Source organism: Myotis daubentonii, chromosome 1 (genome assembly GCF_963259705.1).
Source record: "Myotis daubentonii chromosome 1, mMyoDau2.1, whole genome shotgun sequence".
Lineage (NCBI taxonomy): Eukaryota > Metazoa > Chordata > Mammalia > Chiroptera > Vespertilionidae > Myotis > Myotis daubentonii.
Window position 1 is genome coordinate 85,574,344 of NC_081840.1, and position 18,630 is coordinate 85,592,973.

The following is an 18,630-nucleotide window of genomic DNA, read 5'->3' on the forward strand; positions in this document are numbered from 1 at the left end:
TTACATATTGTTTTTGTGATTAATCACTATGCTTTAATTATGTTCAATTTGTAACAAGTTGGGGGTCACCACAACATGAGGAACTGTATTAAAGGGTCCCGGCATGAGGAAGGTTGGGAACCACTGGTAGGTCTTTAGCTGGTGGATAGAGGGAGAAAGGTAACTTTGAAGGAGACCGGACGAACAATTTGTTGTTTTGGAAGTGAATGAGTTTACGAGTGTTTCATTCCTACCAGAATCTTTTGATGGAAATAAAAAATGAATGCACCTGAATCCTAAATGTATGGCTAAAGATGCTTTCTTGGGTCATTAAATGTTGTTTGAGCGAGTGTAATATACACGTAAGAGGCAAGGTAAACCTTTTAAGAACCGTAGTGTGTATTCTTATGAGGTTGCCAGGAAACATGTTTACTGAACTGTAAGTTTCTAAGTTAATATAGCTAATAACCATCTAGTTGAAAAATAGGACAAAAATAATACTTAACAGCATAATAAGGAAAGGAGGTTTAGTAATTATAGTTATGCAGGAAAATTGCATATAAAATTGATGGCAATTTTTTTCTTCTACAAAGAAAATTTTCACAATGGAATATATAGGATCACTCAGAGCATAATTCCTTTTTCTCTTTCTTTCTTCTTTTTTTTTTTAAATTAAATCTTTATTGTTCAGATTATTGCATTTGTTCCTCTTTTTCCCCCCCATAACTCCCCTCCTCCCAGTTCCCGCCCCACCCTCCGCCCTCACTCCCCACCCACTGTCCTCATCCATAGGTGCACGATTTTTGTCCAATCTCTTCCCGCATCTCCCACACCCCTTTCCCCCCCAAGAATAGTCAGTCCATTCCCTTTCTATGTCCCTGATTCTATTATGATCACCAGATTATTTATTCACTTGATTCTTAGATTCACTTGTTGATAGATACATGTTTGTTGTTCATAATTTGTATCTTTACCTTTTTTTTCTTCTTCCTCTTCTTAAAGGATACCTTTCAGCATTTCATATAATACTGGTTTGGTGGTGATGAACTCCTTTAGCTTTTCCTTAACTGTGAAGCTCTTTATCTGACCTTCAATTCTGAATGATAGCTTTGCTGGATAAAGTAATCTTGGTTGTAGGTTCTTGGTATTCATCACTTTGAATATTTCTTGCCACTCCCTTCTGGCCTGCAAAGTTTCTGTTGAGAAATCAGCTGACAGTCATATGGGTATTCCCTTGTAGGTAACTGGGTTTCTTTCTCTTGCTGTTTTTAAGATTCTCTCTTTGTCTTTTGCTCTTGGCATTTTAATGATGATGTGTCTTGGTGTGGTCCTCTTTGGATTCCTTTTGTTTGGGGTTCTCTGGGCTTCCTGGACTTGTAAGTCTATTTCTTTCACCAGGTAGGGGAAGTTTTCTGTCAGTATTTCTTCAAATAGTAGGTTTTCAATATCTTGCTCTCTCTCAATCTGGCACCCCTATAATTCTGATGTTCGTACGCTTGAAGCTGTCCCAGAGGCTCCTTACACTATCTTCGTATTTTCGGATTCTTTTTTCATTTTGCTTTTCCGGTTGGGTGTTTTTTGCTTCTTCGCATTTCGAATCTTTGACTTGATTCTTGCACTCCTCTGGTCTGCTGTTGGGAGTCTGTATAATATTCTTTATTTCAGTCCGTGTATGCTTAGTTTCTAGTTGGTTCTTTATCATAGCATTGAGGGTCTCATTAGATTTCTTGTAGATCTCATTAAGTTTATTAGCGGCTTCTAGGCAGTTCTTGAGAGACCTTAAAAGTGTGGTTCTGAACTCAATATCCTCCATTGACAGTTTTGTCCTGTTTCTTTGTCTCTGCATTTTTTTATGCTTTGTTGGTGCACCCCCTAGTGGTCTTTGTGCGCAGTCTTGTTGTAGCTAAGCCTTGATTGTTGTCGGCAATACCGGGGGTGATTTGACCTCCAGGCTAACTGGCTATGAGAGTCCACTGTGTCTGCAGTGGGAGAGCTTCTGTGCTGGATCTCTAGGGCGGTGCTAATCTAGCGTTTGCCTGAGGCTATCCAGCAAATGGCTCTGTGCAGGGCTTGGGCGGGGCGTGTCCCCGGGGATCTACAGGGCGGGCAGAGCGAGCAGTTATGGCTGCTCTCAGCCCCATCCCCAGGGGCTCTGCCTCACAGAGTCCCAGCAACCACTGCAAACCTCGGAGAGAGAGCTGCCTTCGAGTTCCGACCGAAGCCAGACAGTCCCGCTTCTCCCGTTTGAGTCTGGGTCCCTAGAGACTCGCCCGGATCTGGAGCTCAGAGTCTGAAACTCCCTCCTGATTGAAAACAACAACCACGCCCTCCGCCACCAACCTGCTCCTCGCACTGTCCGCACCTTAGTATTTCACTTCAGCACTGCACCTCCTCTGAGTCTGGGTATGATGTTCTCTTTCCTCCTAGTTGTAGAATTTCCACTCAGCCAGCCTTCCTGTGGTTCTGGATGATGTCCATTCCGTCTTTAGTTGTTTTTTGAAGTGGTTGTTCGAGGCAGCAATCTCCAGCGTTAACCTATGCCGCCATCTTGGTTTCTCTCTCTTTCTTTCTTCTTTCTTTCTTTTTTTATAAGAGTTTTTTGAGCGAAGCTGACAACATATGCTGGGGAGCAAGACCTCAAATGCTCACACTTAGGGTATAATTTCAAAGAGATAAAGTAGTACATCTTATTCTATCTTATCTATTCTACTGTTATTATAGTTTAATGGAAAGCAGACTGAACTTGTTGCTCATGCTGCCATTTTTTTATATATGAAATGAGGTCTTAGGTTACAGCATTAAGGATTATTTCTCCATTTTATAGTGACTAACATTCAACCTGCTTATGAGGACCCCCATCCCACCCTCCATTTCTTTTTAAAGGGCCTCATAGCACATAAAAGTTCTGAAATCCCATGCTGCTTCAAGACCTGTATACCACAAGAAACATTTGTGAGAGTGTGTGGTTGACCTCCATGATGTTGGCATCAAAAGAAGCAGAACTTGCACAGTTATACTTCCCACTGGTACCTCAAGCTCAAGTAAAGACTGGGTTTATAATTGTTATTTTCCTCCCCGTTCACTTTCAGAAAACCAAAAAACTCTGCTCCTCTTGTATTAGCTGTTTCATTAAGTGCACTACGTCCAAACCGAGGCCTGGCAATCATTCTAATACCTTTCTTTCACTCAGCCCCCACATCCCATCTCTTCCACAGTAACATCTTTCATATCTATTCCATTATCTTCATGTCTCAGTGTAAACCTCCCCACCTCTATTCTTCCCTCACTTCCCACTACCACTGATGCCTGAGCGATCTTCAAAAGGCAGATCTGATCATGTCATTCTCTATTTAAAATCTTTTAGTGATCACCAAATTTAGAATAACCCCAAATTTTAGCATAGCATATAAAGGTCCTTCAAATTCTAGAGGCTCCTGTCACCTAATCTAACATCACACCATTATGGCACCCTATTCTCTCCAGCCAAACTGCACTGTTTTGGGTTCCTCAAATGCATAAAGATGTTTCATTTCAAAGGAATTTAATACGTGCTGTGCCCAGTGCCTTTCCTTATCTTCTTCCCTTAAAACTCAGCCCAGGTATTAATTCCTCCAAGAAGCTTTCCAAATCTCTGAATTATTTAGAGACCCCATCCTAATACTCTCTCATGCTTTTCTCCTATTACAATACTAGAGGCCTGGTGCATGAAATTCGTGCACTGGTGGGGGGGGGGTGATACCTCAGCCCAGCCTGCTCTCTCTCCAATCTGGGACCCCTCAAGGGATGTCCAACTGCCAGTTTAGGCCCAATCCCACAGGGATCTAACATCCCTCTCACAATCCAGGACTGCTGGCTCCCAACCGCTTGCCTGCCTGCCTGCCTGCCTGATTGCCCCTAACCGCTTCTGCCTGCCAGCCTGATCGACACCTTACCACTCCCCTGCCGGCCCAATCGCCCCCAACTGCCCTCCCCTGCCAGCCCGGTCACTCCAACTGCCCTCCCCTGCAGGCCTGGTCCCCTCCCAACTGCCCTCCCCTGCAGGCCTGGTCCCCTCCCAACTGCCCTCCCCTGCAGGCCTGGTTGCCCCTAACTGCCCTCTCCTGCTGGCCATCTTGTGCCCACAACTGCCCTCTCCTGCCAGCCTGGTTGCCCTTAACTGCCCTCTCCTGCCGGCCATCTTTGTGTGAGGGTGTTATGGTCAATTTGCATAATACCTCTTTATTATATAGGATTTAAATTGTCTATATACTGATCAGTGACACACTAGCACCTGCACATAACAGGTAATGCAAATCTTTGCTTTACTCATTTATTTGTTAAGTTCTTGATTGGCTACTATTTTTCAGATACTCTGCCAGTCCCTGATGATCCACTGTGAACCAAGCGGACATAATCTCTTCCCTCACGTACGTTCCATTCTAGTTTTAGGAAAGCACCAACCACCCTGCCTTCCTCAATATCTGTCCAGATGTGTCTTAAAACTGTCTCTTTTAAAATTTCTACTGTGCTTTCTATTTGAAGAATTTCTATTACCCATCCTACATTCACTTTATTATTATTTTTTTAATCCTTACCCAATGATATTTTTTCCTTTGATTTCTAGAGAGGTGGAAGGAAGGGAGGAGGGGGAGAGAGCAAGAAACATCGCTGTGAGTGAGACACATCCATTGGTTGCCTCCCTCACTTGCCCCTATTGGGTCTGGGAAACCTGCAACCAAGGTACTGGCCCTTGGCCAGAAGCCCATGCTCTAACCACTGAGCAACTGACCAGGGCTATATTCACTTTATAGTTTTATATTTATTTTTCCTATCACCATTTATCCCCTCTATGCCCTCTTCCACATCCACCCGCCTCATCCCCATGCAATCACCACACTTGTCTTTGTCCATGAATTCTCTTTCCTTTCTTTTTCGTTCAATCCCCCACCATTAAATATATCATAAAAGGCCTGTGGTTGTGACACCGTAATGGCCTCATGATCAAATGAGCAGTGGCTCTCGCGGCAGGCAGGGCGGGGCACGAGCTACTAGCAGCAGAGAGCTACGAGTGGTGGAGGGCGAGGCACAAGTGGCAATAGGTGGGGCGGCCAGCAGAAGTGAGCATAAGCGAGCTACTCGTGCACGATTTCATGTGCACTGGGCCTCTAGTGTATATATATATAAAAGCCTAAGCAACCATTCTGACAATCGCTATGATGCGCACTGATCACAGAGGGGGGGGGGGGAGGGGCAGATGCTCAATACAGGGGCTGCCCTCTGGTGGTCTGTGCGCTCCCACAGCCAACCTCTTGCAGCCGGCCAACGTTCCGCGGTCTGTCCCCCCAGCGATGGCCCCGATTGCCAGCCAGGCTGAGGGACCTTACCTGTGCACTGGGCCTCTGGTGTTTTTAATGATGTCAGTGCAAGCCTTAGCCATGTTTTTCCCACATCATAGTCATTTATCTGCAGGATTGTCTCCTAAAGGGGCAGGACCCATTCCCCTCTTGTTCAAAGATGTACCTCCAGTGTATAGGAAATGTACCTCCAGTGTATAGGAAAGTGATATCCCCAATAACTGTTTGATGAGTAACTTAAATTTAAACTAATATGACTATTTTTCCTCTCCCTCAATCATTTTTTATTAGTTTTTACTACCAGTAATCTCTTACAGTTCAATGACCAGAACTGTCCTGGATGTTGAACATAAAGGATACCAAGGTTTTCTCCGTTGACAGAATATTTTTTATACTATTGACATTGTGCTTTGTGTGTATGACTCCTGAAGACACTCTGCAGTGAGCTCCTAGAATCTTGTCTTCCGTAGGTAATGAGCTTTCCCAGGCATATTATCACCTACAGCTCACCTAACTGGAACTCCCTGACTACATGTGGCTGAGTCATTTCCTCTCTTCCGTCTCTTCCTTGAAACTGCCTATTTGTTCTGTCCTTTCTTCAGTCTGTTCATCCCTCCTCAACTCCCATTGATTCTTGGTTTCAGTGTACTACTGATGATCTTTACTAATGCCTGTTTATATCTTTAATCAGTTTAGAATTTCAGGATGCTTTTTTTCTTTTCCATTAGCTAATCTTAGAAACGTGTGTGTTTATTCTATCTGATCAAAAAGGTACTTGTTATATATCATATATATATATTATGTCAGCAAAAGTATGTTAAGGAAGTCCAGACTTTTAAATAAGTTCAGAATAGTTAACACCCAGATGCCTTCTTCCCAATTATTATAAAGCCTGATGTACAAAGAGTTTTAACTCTGCCTTTGAGAACTATATGTTGTCCTGTAATTACTTACCTGAATATCCAGCTGACTGTGTACCTGACATCCTTCTAACAAAGAGCTCAAACTGGTTCACAAACAATTAAGTCATCTTTTTGCATCATCTGAAAAAGTTGTAACTAGTATTCTTACCTCCATGGGGAGGAGAGAAGGCTGAGATAAGAGTGCTGGGTCACTTCCACAGTCCCTTAGTAGAATAGGAAGTGGTTCCCATTCTTACATCAATGAGTGTGTATGTGTATTTGGAAACAAGAAATAAAGTCTCTCTTTCCTTCTCTTCCTCCTACCATTCTATCAATGGACTCAATATTGCTTTTTTTTATTTATTTTGTCTTTTTAAATTTATTTTTAATTGTTGACATACACTATATTAGTTTCAGGTGTACAACATAATGTTTACATATTTATACATCACATCATTTGTACTTTTGACATCTGTTTTAGGTAGTTTTGAGGTGATTCAGTCACTTGTGGAAATTATGTAGTGTTTACATTTATAAATATAGAGAAAAAATGAATATTAGAGCACAGAAGAAGATCTCTGAGATATGGCAAGTGTTCAAAAACCAAAGAAGCAAACTGTATAATGCAGATGGAACAGAAAAGGAGGAGTCAGCTTTGACCGGCACTGGTTTGACCTGCCAAATAAGATCAGATATCTACTTCTCATTACAGTAGTTTCCTGTGGCTAAGAAAATTATAGAAATACATTGCAGGGCACTTGAACTCTTCAAATAATATATTGTGCGGTAAAGAAAAGGAAAAGGGACTTCACAAATTATAGACAAATAGGCACCAAAACCTTTAGGAAACTCAGCATGTTATATAAAATTCTAGTCCAAGTTCATTCCTGAATTGTCTCCTGGGTACTATGAGTCAGAAAGCTGTAGGCTGTGATAATATTGTATAACAGCTAACTCACAGAGATGTCAAAATTAAAGGAAATAAAGAATTGCCTGGAGCTGAGTCCCTCCTGGACATAGGCTAAAAGTGAACAACTACGTCTACAAACATGAGAATCAAATGACTGGAAAATGTGACAATGGGAAATGGTCAAAACTTTCCTAGGTAATAATTTAACAATCTTAGAAATTAGGTTTGTCCCGTTGTAGCATCAAGGGCGAATGTTCAAAATAATGACACCAGACATGTTCACCTTGCCTGGGAAATGTTATAGTTTTCTCTTTGGAGAATGTTTTAAATTTGGCAAAAAATTCACAAAAACTTATACTATATAATAACCCTATATAATAAAAGGGTAATATGCAAATTGAACGGCGGAACGACTGTCGCTGTGACGCACACTGACCACCAGGGAGCAGATGCTCAATGCAAGAGCTGCCACCTGGTGGTCAGTGTGCTCCCACAGGGGGAGCACAGCTCAGCCACAAGCGGGGCTGATGGCTGCCAAGCACAGTGGCCCGCCTCCACAGCAGCGCTAAGAATGTCCGACTGATGCGAGCCTAAGCTGTCAGTCGGACATCAAGCGGAATTGGGCCTAAACCCCAGTCAGACATTCCTTTTGCAATCAGGAACTGCTGGCTCTTAACCGCTCGCCTGCCTGCCTGATTACCCCTAACCACTCTGCCTGCCTGCCTGCCTGCCTCATCGCCCCTAACCACTCACCTGTCTACCTCATCACCCCTAACCACTCGCCTACCTGCCTCATTGCCCCTAACCACCCTGCCTGCCTGCCTGATCACTCCTAACTGCTTGCTTGCCTGCCTGATTGCCCCTAACCACTTGCTTGCCTGCTGATCGCCCCTAACCACTCTGCCTGCCTGCCCGATTGCCCCTAACTGCTCGCCTGCCTGCCTGATCACCCCTAACCACCTCTGCCTCAGCCCCCGCCCACCGCGGCTTCATCCAGGAGGTCCAGAAGGTTCTTCGGCTGTCCTGTCTAATTAGCATATTATGCTTTTATTATTATAGATCTCTTTAAACAACAGTAACCTTTAGTTTTGTCTTTCTGTTACAGACTAACCTAAAGTACATGACAATTACCCCACACACAAAAAGATTGAAGAATTTTTATGAGCATTTTAAAATAACTCTTATTGCCCTTTCCTCCTTGTTTTTTATTTTATTTTTTTAAAAATTGATTTCAGAGAGAGGAAGGTAGAGGGAGAGAGAAATAGAAACATTAATGATGAGAAAAATTCATTGATTGGCTGCCTCCTATACATCCCCTACTGGGATTGAACCTGCAACACCACCGGGCATGTGGCCTGACCGGAAATCAAATTGTGACTTCCTGGTTCTTGGGTTGATGCTCCACCACGAACCACACCATATAGCTTTTAATATAGTGATCTGATATTTTAAATTGTGCATAGACTTTTTAAAACTTTATATTTTGAAATTATTTAGTCTTGCAGAAACAAAAAGGTGTACATTATCAACAGTTATCAAGATTTGCTCTTCTTTCATCTATCCTGTTCTTTCTGTCTGAGGATTTTTTTGACTGACACAAGTGTATTTAACAAAAGTTTGATATGAAACTGCATGGGGCCCATTTTTACATCATAGCACAACGGGCCCTTTGGAGAGAGGAGACATGTGGAAGCAATTGATTTCTCTTTGAGCACATTCTTTGTTTATACTCATTCCAAGGCTTCTAACATGATGATACTATTTCTTTGTATTACCACCATTTCAATATTCTGTTTTACCACTATTTGCCATTATCACACATTCATTTATCACAAGATTCAAAAAGGGTTAAAATCCTCACAGTATTCCTTGGACATGTTTGCCACCATTTAATGTCAGTGATAATTTCTTGTCCATAAATTTTCAACTCAACTAGCTCATAGATACCTTGAAACAGAATTCATGGCCTCACGCTCCCTCGGCAGGCCCCAGGAATGTCTCAAAGTAAATCCCAAGCATCATATAATGTACTGGTACATGCTTCTCTAAGTATCTTCAACAGATTAGGACCTTTTTTAAAAAAACATACCACAATACCATGATCACACCTACAAAATTAATAATTCTTTTATACAGTCTAATGCCTGGTCCATATTCAGTTGCCTTCAATTATCTAAAAAAAGTGTGTTTTTTTAAAAAGTTGGTGATTTCAAATCAGGATCCCCTCCCCCCCCAAAATCTATATATTTTATTTAGCTGATATGACTTTATTTTTTTATTTTCCTTCTCCTCCTGCCCCACAGTTAATTTATCCTGTAGAATTTCCCACATTTGGTGATTGCAATTTTTTTGGTATTGTTTAGCATATTCCTTTCCCCTCCATATTTTCTATAAACTAGAAGTTAGGTGTAGAGGCTAGGTTTGATTCACCTTTTCAGTTTCATGGCAAGAATACTTCTCCAATGGGGATGCAGTATACTTTGTAATGTATCATACCAAGCGGCACATAATGTCTAGTTGTCCTGATTTCAGTACTGTTTGATCACCCTAACCCTGTTCCAGCTATCATCAGCCATAGCTGCTAGCTAGCTGTGTTTTAACACATACATTGTGTTCTACCCTCGACATTTTCTCTCCACTCGGGGTCTGTCCTTCCAAAAAAGAGTCTCTGCTGGGTGTTTCCAGGTCTTCAAGGTTGGCAAAAGGGACCCTCCCAGGCCTCCTCTGTTCCCACTGTGGCTCTTAGATTCACTCCTGGGGTTCTCACTTCAAGGGTGGAGAGCTTTCTTTGGATGATGACTTGGTGATTTCCGGGCTCCTTGGCTCTTTTTACCCTTACAATTCACTTTTTCTAAATTTGGCTCTGTCAGCACAGCTGTGGTCACCCACTTCTTGTTGCTCAGGGTAGTTTGATCCTACCCATTCGTGTTCTAGAGCAGCAACCTTCACCCTCTTTTTTCTCATGACACACAAACTAATTACTGAAATTCTGCAGCAATTTGCCAATCTGACACACACAAAAAAGTAAAGTAGATATAATTTTGATTCGTTCACACCGGCAGCTATTAATCATATTTCTATTTGACCATAAGGGATAAGAGGTCACTGCCCCTGACTAAATAGTCTGATAGAGCATGTTTTAAAAGTTCTTATAGCACACCTGCCTGAAAAACTCCGTTCTAAAGTTCCAGGGGATGTTTTTCACCTAGTTTTTTTTGGTAAAGGTATTGCCTGTAGAATTTTTTTTTCTGTCCTAACTATTCCCACCATTTTCTGTGTGGGGATTCTGGGAGATCACAAAACTATGCTGCTGCCTCTCTACACTCTCAGCATTTCAGAGTTTAAATCGCCTGCTATTTAATCTTTTACTCTAGCCCTGCAGCTGAAATATTTTTAGTTGACCACTACTAAATAATTGTGACATTATTCAAATATTGTGTGATATAAATGAGTGTAAATTTAAGAATGAATGTCCTCTGAGCAACAGACGGGCAGGCTCTCGAATCTCCCATTGACAATTTCAATGGAAGCTGTAACATGTTGCTACACTTTATCATGAAACTGAGAGAAGCAAAAGGCTCCTAGCAAAGGGCAGCCAAGCAGGCCACTGAAAGGCTCTGCATTTGCCCTGACGTTGGATCTGAACGAGAATGATACTGAATTCAGATAGGCGTCTGAAACTTGCCGTGGACAGCATTCGCCAGGTAGGTTTTATTTACTGGAACTAGAAAGGGAGAGTAGTTGAACTCACTGAAGAGCAAATCACACATAAGAATTTTGAAGTTTAGGTCTAATCACAAATGTTAAACCCACTGTGGTAAATGTAGTAGTATGGGCTTTACTGTTCTAAATGTTCACATCTGATTGAGCCACTTCTGAGGCATTATAGGCTCCATGTTGAGGTCAACTAAAATTAAATGGCCTGTTAGAATTGCACCTTTTGTCATATGCTCCGGAGTCAAGGTTGAAACTGCCGAAGTATCCATATTAGCAGAAAATGCTTTTGTATAGAGGTTCAGGGCTAGGTTTACAGTAGTGAATGGGCAGTGAAATTGTGTGTCCACATCATTACAGCCATCACTGAATCACTGGGGTGTTGAAGCAAATCTAGCGATAAAGAGCAGTGGTGAGCGCACCAAGGCCTGAGCCCAGCCAGCAGGAGCTGGGTCCTTCCTCCACACTTTCTGAGTGACCTTTGGCAAATGACTCAGTTTCACATCTGTACTTAAGTGAAGGTAAAAACAATCTCTAACTAGTAGAGCTATTCTGAGGATTAAATGAATAGCGCCTGGCTATTTAGTAAGCACCGTGTAAGTGTTTTCTACTGTTCTTATCTCTCTTCATGAGTTGGTTTATTGGGTGATATCCCCAAACATATTACAGAATGAATAATGCCTTTCAGGTTGTAGCACTGAAGGTCTTTCACGCCACCATCAGACACTGGGAGCATTAATTACTCACTTAAATTAGAGTTAGTTGTGGCCATGTCACTAACAAAAGCGATATATCCTGTTGGGTTAGTAAACTCATTCCCAAATTGAGGTTTAATACAGTAATTTTTATGTTTCATTGCTTCTTTTAGAGTGATGATCTGCAAAGAGAATTTTTTATTGCAGCCATAATTGTCTAAGAGATATCTTCAGGCTCCAAAAATATTGCTATAGCTTTTAATAGTGCTTGATTTTTAACTCAGAACACATTTTGATTAGGAATATCTTAAATAATACCTTTAATACATAGCTCTGGTTTCATAGTATTATTTTCATGTATGTTTTGTGGGGGGGGGGATCACATGGTAACTAATTTTCCCCCCAGGTAATGTGAACATTAGGGTAAAAGACTTTATAATGTTGAAACAAATTATTAATTGCAGATAAGTTATGAAGTGATTATTTTATTGAAACAATTTCTGTAATTTGAGTGTTGCACTTTAATTTATAGTCAACTTCTCAGAGATATATTTTGTGTAAAGTGAGATCCCTCTGCATCCCAATGAAGTTTGTTTCTTCTTTGTTTTACCTATAGGAGCCATCAGCATATCAAATTTTAATTCTAAATTACTTAGAATTCTAAATTAGTTTGATTTGAATTTAAAACCTGTAACATTGTACTTGACTCTATAAGAATCCTAATGCAATGCTACTGTATACTCACTACTCTTCAGAAGAGGGATAATGTATAAGAAGAATTTATCTTTGTATGTCTTTCCCAGTTTTTAGGGGAAATCAGATGTCCAAAAAGAATAAACAGAATCTAAGTTAAGAAATAGAGAAGTTAAATTTATCAGAATGCAGAACCTCTGGTGTGAAGTATTTTTCTAATTTGAGGATGAAACTTGATTCACCATTTTATAGAATGGGAAGTATTACATAGTAATCCTAGTTGTCTTCTGGAGTCCCTCCTTATTGACGCATTGTAACATCACAGTATCAAATCTTGGAGGATCCCAGCCAGATTTCTAAATTTCTGTTCCCTGTTGCTTCTTTAAAACTAAGATATTGTGAGTCATTTTAATCAAAAATTCAGTGAAGGTTTTTAGTCATTAAGCACAAATATTTAATTTGTATGGCTAATTTTAACCGAACAATTTAATATAAAACTACCCACACAGGGCTGTTTCTAACCCATGCCAACGTTATGTCGAAGTAAAAATTTAGTTCCCTATTTTAAATTTCAAAATAAATTACCTGCTACTACAACCAAATAAAAGAGCCTAGCCCAAGTGACTCGGTTGATTGGAGCATCATCGGTGCATTGAAAGGTTGCCGGTGCAATTCCTGGGCAGGGCACAAATCTGGATTTTGGGTTCGATTTCTGTCTGGGTGTGTATAGAAGGCAATCGATGGATGTTTCTCTCTTACATTGCTCGCTCTCTCTCTCTCTCTCTCTCTCCCTCCTTCCTGCGCACCCCATCCCTTCCTCTCTTTAAGCATGTCCTCAGATAAGGATTGATAAATCAATAAAATATAATTTTAGAAGAAAAATTTTATTTTGATTTTGAAAGATACATAGTACAGTGGGGCCTTGACTTACGAGTGTCCCGACTAACGAGTTTTTCGAGATACGAGCCGTCTCTCGGCGATTTTTGCTTTGAGTTGCGAGCTAAAATTCGGGTTACGAGCCAGCTTCAGATACCCCACTGCTAGTTGGCGCAGCGAACGTCACAGTGAACGCCACAACATCAGCCCAGCATCACGTGTCTCACTCGTTCACTTTAAGATTTGACATACGAGTAATTTGAGTTACGAGCTCCGTCACGGAGCGAATTAAACTCGTAAGTCAAGGCCCCACTGTATCTCCATCGTGTGTAGTAATGGGAAGGTTAAATCCAGTTACTAGTCTAAAAGCAGATTCTCTTTTCTCAAAAGAGTGGAAGGATCCTGGCCGGCGTGGCTCAGTGGTTGAGTGTCAACCTATGAGCCAGGAGTTCACGGTTTGATTCCCGGTCAAGGGCACATGCCCCGGTTGCGGGCTCGATCCCCAGTGGGGGGCGTGTAGGAAGCAGCATGGTTCTCTGTCATCACTGATGTTTCTATCTCTCTCTCCCCCTCCCTTCCTCTCTGAAACCAATAAAAAGATATTTAAAAAAAAAAGAATGGAAGGTGAGATAACAGGCTCGTTTGAGTGCCAGCCATTAGCAGTTTATATCCCTCCACCAACAGATCTGATAGTGGATAGCTCTCTGGAAAATGACTGGTGGACAGTCTATTCTCAACCCCTCCATCCCCCACTCCGCGCACACACACAGATGGCTAATGAATAAAAATAAAACAAGTACTTTCAAATAGACAATGTCATGGTCTATTTATAGTATATAAATTGCTCATCCTCGGTTTTGTTTTGTAGAAAAGCAGACAAGAATTTATTGACTGCACAAAAATATACTTAGCATAGTGAAACAAGGAACGGCTTAGCATAGAAGAAGCAACAGGAGAGCCTAGGCTGGGCTGCCTTGGCTCACTGGGAAAGCCAGAGAAAAGGGGGCCTTGGGGGCAGGTTCAGGGCATTAGCCCGGAGGAGCTGCTGCCCATTGCTCCCCTGGTTGTAAGTCTCATGGGGTCCCTTAGAGGTTATGGGATATGTGCCTGTCGGGAGTGGGGGGAGGGGTAGGGGAGGGAATGACACGGGCATGCTCCCTGGAGGGAGAGCGCCTCATCCTCAGTTTTTGAAATATTTTTTCCCCTGCCTTAATCATGTTGCTATAAAGACCTTACAAATTGTTCCATTCGCCTCCCTAAATTAGGATAGAAAGGCTGATAATTTGAACATCTCCAAAAATATAATATCTACCCTTTTCAGTAAAACTTCCAGCTTATCTCTGCTTTTTTTTTTATGTTTAAGGTTACAAATAACCATACTTATTTGGACTTACTGTGTTATGAACCAGAATTTAATGAGACTTTTAAATAAATTTACCAAAATGGCTTTAGATCAAGATCTGAGAGATGCATGAAGCTTTAGAAATTTTTCAGATACACTGTTAGAAAAATGGTAGACCAGACTGTTAAGGCTTATTCTCAAAGTGTTTTTCTAATTTTTCTTCATAACCAATAGCTTTAGGATTTGATTGGAATTTAACTTTTTATTTTATTTTTTTTTTCTTTTTTAATATATTTTATTGATTTTTTACAGAGAGGAAGTGAGAGAGATAGAGAGTTAGAAACATCGATGAGAGAGAAACATCGATCAGCTGCCTCCTGCACATCTCCCACTGGGGACGTGCCCGCAACCCAGGTACATTCCCTTACCGGAATCGAACCTGGGACCTTTCAGTCCGCAGGCCGACGCTCTATCCACTGAGCCAAACCGGTTTCAGCGAGTTTAACTTTTTAAAGTGTTTTAGCTATTTAAAAACTATTTGAGTTTTTAAAAAAAGCAGCATATATATAAATGTGTTTAATGCCAAATTAATCAAATGTTGTTGAAATACTTCTTTTTTCTTTTAATTAAACAATGCACCTTTTTTTTTTTTTTTTTTTAAAGAGAGAGGGATAACATTGATGTGAGAGAGAAACATTGATCAGTTGCCTCCTGCACATGCCTGGACCTGGGATCGAACCGCCAATCTGGGTATGGAACCCACCACCTTTTGGTGTATGAGAGATTCTCCAACCAACTGAGCCCCACCGGACAGGAATTATTTTTTTAGAGAGGGAGAGAGAGGAATGGAGAGGAAGAGAGAAAGAGAGAGAGAGAGAGAGAGAGAAGAGAAACATCAATTTGTTGTTCCATTTATATATGCATTCATTGTTTGATTCTTGTATGTGCCCTGACCAGGGATTAAACCCACAACTTTGGTGTATTGGGACAATGCTCTAACCATGGTGCTCCCTGGCCAGGGCCAAAATGTTGTTGAAATATTTCTTGCCCTAGCCGGTCCTGGGTTCGATTTCAGCCAAGGGCACATGCTCGGGTTGTGGGCTCGATCCCCAGTGCGGGGTGTGCAGGAGGCAGCCGATCAATGATTATCTCTTATCATTGATGTTTCTAGCTCTCCCTTCCTCTCTGAAATCAATAAAAATATTTTTAAAAATATTTGTTGAGTGACCCAGAGATTTAACAAAAGTAAAAATCTCAGAGGAAGCTACTAAAGTGTATGCTGAATCATAAAAGAGGTTTAGAAAGCCAAATGGAGGAACAAGGGGCAGGAGAATAGATGGGGGCGGGGGGGGGGGGGAGACAGAGTAGGTGGCAGGTTTCTTGTCCAGTTTTGGTGGAACTGAAATAGGGAAGAGTCTGTCTGGAAGAATATCTGGCACATGCTGGGGAGGGTGAGGAAGAAAAGGGGAACTCTGTGGAGTGCTTTACATGACTTTTATCTCATTTAGTCCTCACTGTAAGTCAGAGGCAGCTGTCATTCCATTCAGATGAGAAAACAGAATCATTGTAGAATTCTAATAAATTTTGAAGCAAAGAAACAAACTGTTTTAGTGTCTAATAAAAGAAAATATAGCATATTACAAACTCTGAGGAAAATGCTTCCACTTAGATGGAAATCTGCTACTGATCAGTGTGATTTCCCCTTATTTAAGTATGGAGAAATCCAGGAACAGCTAAACCCAAGGCCTATGGAATGAATGGATTTGGTGTGGCAAATAGAACTGAGCAGTTGCTATTTTCACAGTTCCTTTGTTTAGGCCATACTAATTAGATGCCCTCAGCACATCCATTTTGAAAAACACTACATATTTTAAAGAAATGTAGCATTTAGAAATGCCAAAGTAAGTGAAACAATAGCTTCTTTATTCAGAATAAACATTTTCAGTTGGATAATTTCGCAAAATTATATAATGCAACTCAACTTTTAAACAAACTTTGTGTGACTTATAAAAAGTAACATATCTCTTAAAATTTGGGAAATAAAGTAAGGACTGAGAATAAAAATTGCCCCTAATCCTACCATCTAGATTTAAGCAAAATGCATTTTGGTATAATTTCTTTCTTTTCCACTTATTTCATGGTAGCTCTGAATTCTGTATAATGTACATGTATAATGATTTTTAGTAAATTTACGAAGTTGTACAAAGATTACCACAATCAGTTGTTAAAACATCTATATCATTCCAAAAAGAATCCTACCCCCATTTTGCCCCAAACCTCTCTTTCCTGGCCTTAGGTGACCACAAATACAGTTTCTACCTATAAATTTGCCATTTCTGGATATTTCATATCAATGGAATTATACAATAGTAGAATTGTGCAACTGGCTTCTTTCATTTAACAGTGTTTCAAGATTCATCATTTTTTTGTAGCAGTATTTTGTTCCCTTTTATTGATAAATTGTTTTCTATTGTATGTAGATTTACCATATTTTGTTTATCTCTTCAATAGCTGATGGACATTTGGCTTGTTTCCACTTTGGGGTTATTGTGAATAATGATTCTATGAACATTCATGTACAAGTCTTTTTTGTGCACATACGTTTTCAATTCTCGAGTATATACTTTGAATTGCTGGATAATATGGTAAATATGTGTTTAACTTTTTTAAAAAAATATATTTTATTGATTTTTTACAGAGAGGAAGGGAGAGGGATAGAGAGGTAGAAACATCAATGATAGAGAAACATTGATCAGCTGCCTCCCGCACACCCCCTACTGGAGATGTGCCTGCAACCAAGGTACATGCCCTTGACCGGAATCAAACCTGGGACCCTTCAGTCCCCAGGCCAACGCTCTATCCACTGAGCCAAACCGGCTAGGGCTGTGTTTAACTTTTTAACAAACTGCCAAATTGTTTCCCAAAGTAGCTGTAACATTTACATCCCCACCAGCACTATATGGGGTTCTAGTATCTCCACATCCTGGCCAGCACTTATTTTCTGTCTTTTTTATGATAGCTATTCAAGGGGGTGTGAGGTGGTATCTTCTTGTGTTTGTTTTTTTAAATAAATATATTTTTATTTATTTCAGAGAGGAAGGGAGAGGGAGAGAGACAGAAACATCAATGACGAGAGAGACTCATTGATCGGTTGCCTCATACAAGCCCCCGACTGGGGATCAAGCCCCCAACCTGGGCATGTGCCCTGACCAGAAATCGAACGGTGACCTCCAGTTTCATAGGTTGTCGCCCAACACTGAGCCATGCCTGCTGGGCTTCTTGTGGTTTTAATTTGCATTTTCCTAAAAGTTAATGATGGTAGCCATTCATTTATCCTCTTTGTTCAAATGTATTTTCAGGTCCATTTTTCTATTGTGTTGCTGGTCTTCCTGTTAAAGATTATAATCCAGTATGTTATTTGTTGTTCAGATAATTCTAGTTTGGCCATTGGGAGCTCTTTCTGATTGTCTAGTCTGTCTGTCTATCTCTCCAGCTCACACCCCCGGCCTCTCAGCCCCAGCTTGCACCCCCAGCCTTGCAGCCCCACCTAGCACCCCGCCTTGGCCTGGCGCTGCCCCCTCACCTGCTCCACCATCCAGCCTGTGGGGCGATTGATCGGGTCCGGGCCCTCCACAGGCTCCCTCAGCACCTGGGAGCCGGGCAACAGCCCCACCCCCCCGCTACTGCTGCTGGTCACCATCTGCGGGGTGATCGACCCCCACTCACACCCGCCTTGACCTGATGTCACCCGCTCACCTACTCCGCCATCCCGCCACGGTCCCACTCTTGTCGAGGCCCATTGGGGCTGGCAGCGCCTCCACTGCCGCCTGCTGCCAGTGCTACGTCACCGATGCCCGCCATGTTCTGCACCGCCCCCTGGTGGTCAGCACACATCATAGCGAGCGGTAGAACTTCCAGTCAAATGACCACTGGAGGGGACTATTTGCATATTAGGCTTTTATTATATAGGATAGGATAGTTGTGAAACCATCACCATAACCCTCTACCTCTTAGGCCTTACCCCTTGAAACCTCATCCCCGGCAATCTTTAATCTACTTCCGTCTGTCGATTTCCCTATTCTGGACATTCCATATAAATGTCCTTGTGACTGGCTTCTTTCACTTAGCACAGTGGTCGGCAAACTCATTAGTCAACAGAGCCAAATATCAACAGTACAACGGCCAA

General features: G+C 41.5%; 1 protein-coding gene and 1 pseudogene across 8 annotated transcripts in view; one reads left to right on the forward strand and one right to left on the reverse strand.

Annotated features, from left to right (window-relative positions):
* Positions 1-18,630, forward strand: part of AP4S1 (adaptor related protein complex 4 subunit sigma 1) — a 78,437-nt gene that overhangs the window by 2,021 nt on the left and 57,786 nt on the right. The gene's annotated exons all lie outside the window — the stretch shown is intronic.
* LOC132241427 (small nuclear ribonucleoprotein G-like) lies at positions 8,830-9,041 on the reverse strand (annotated as a pseudogene).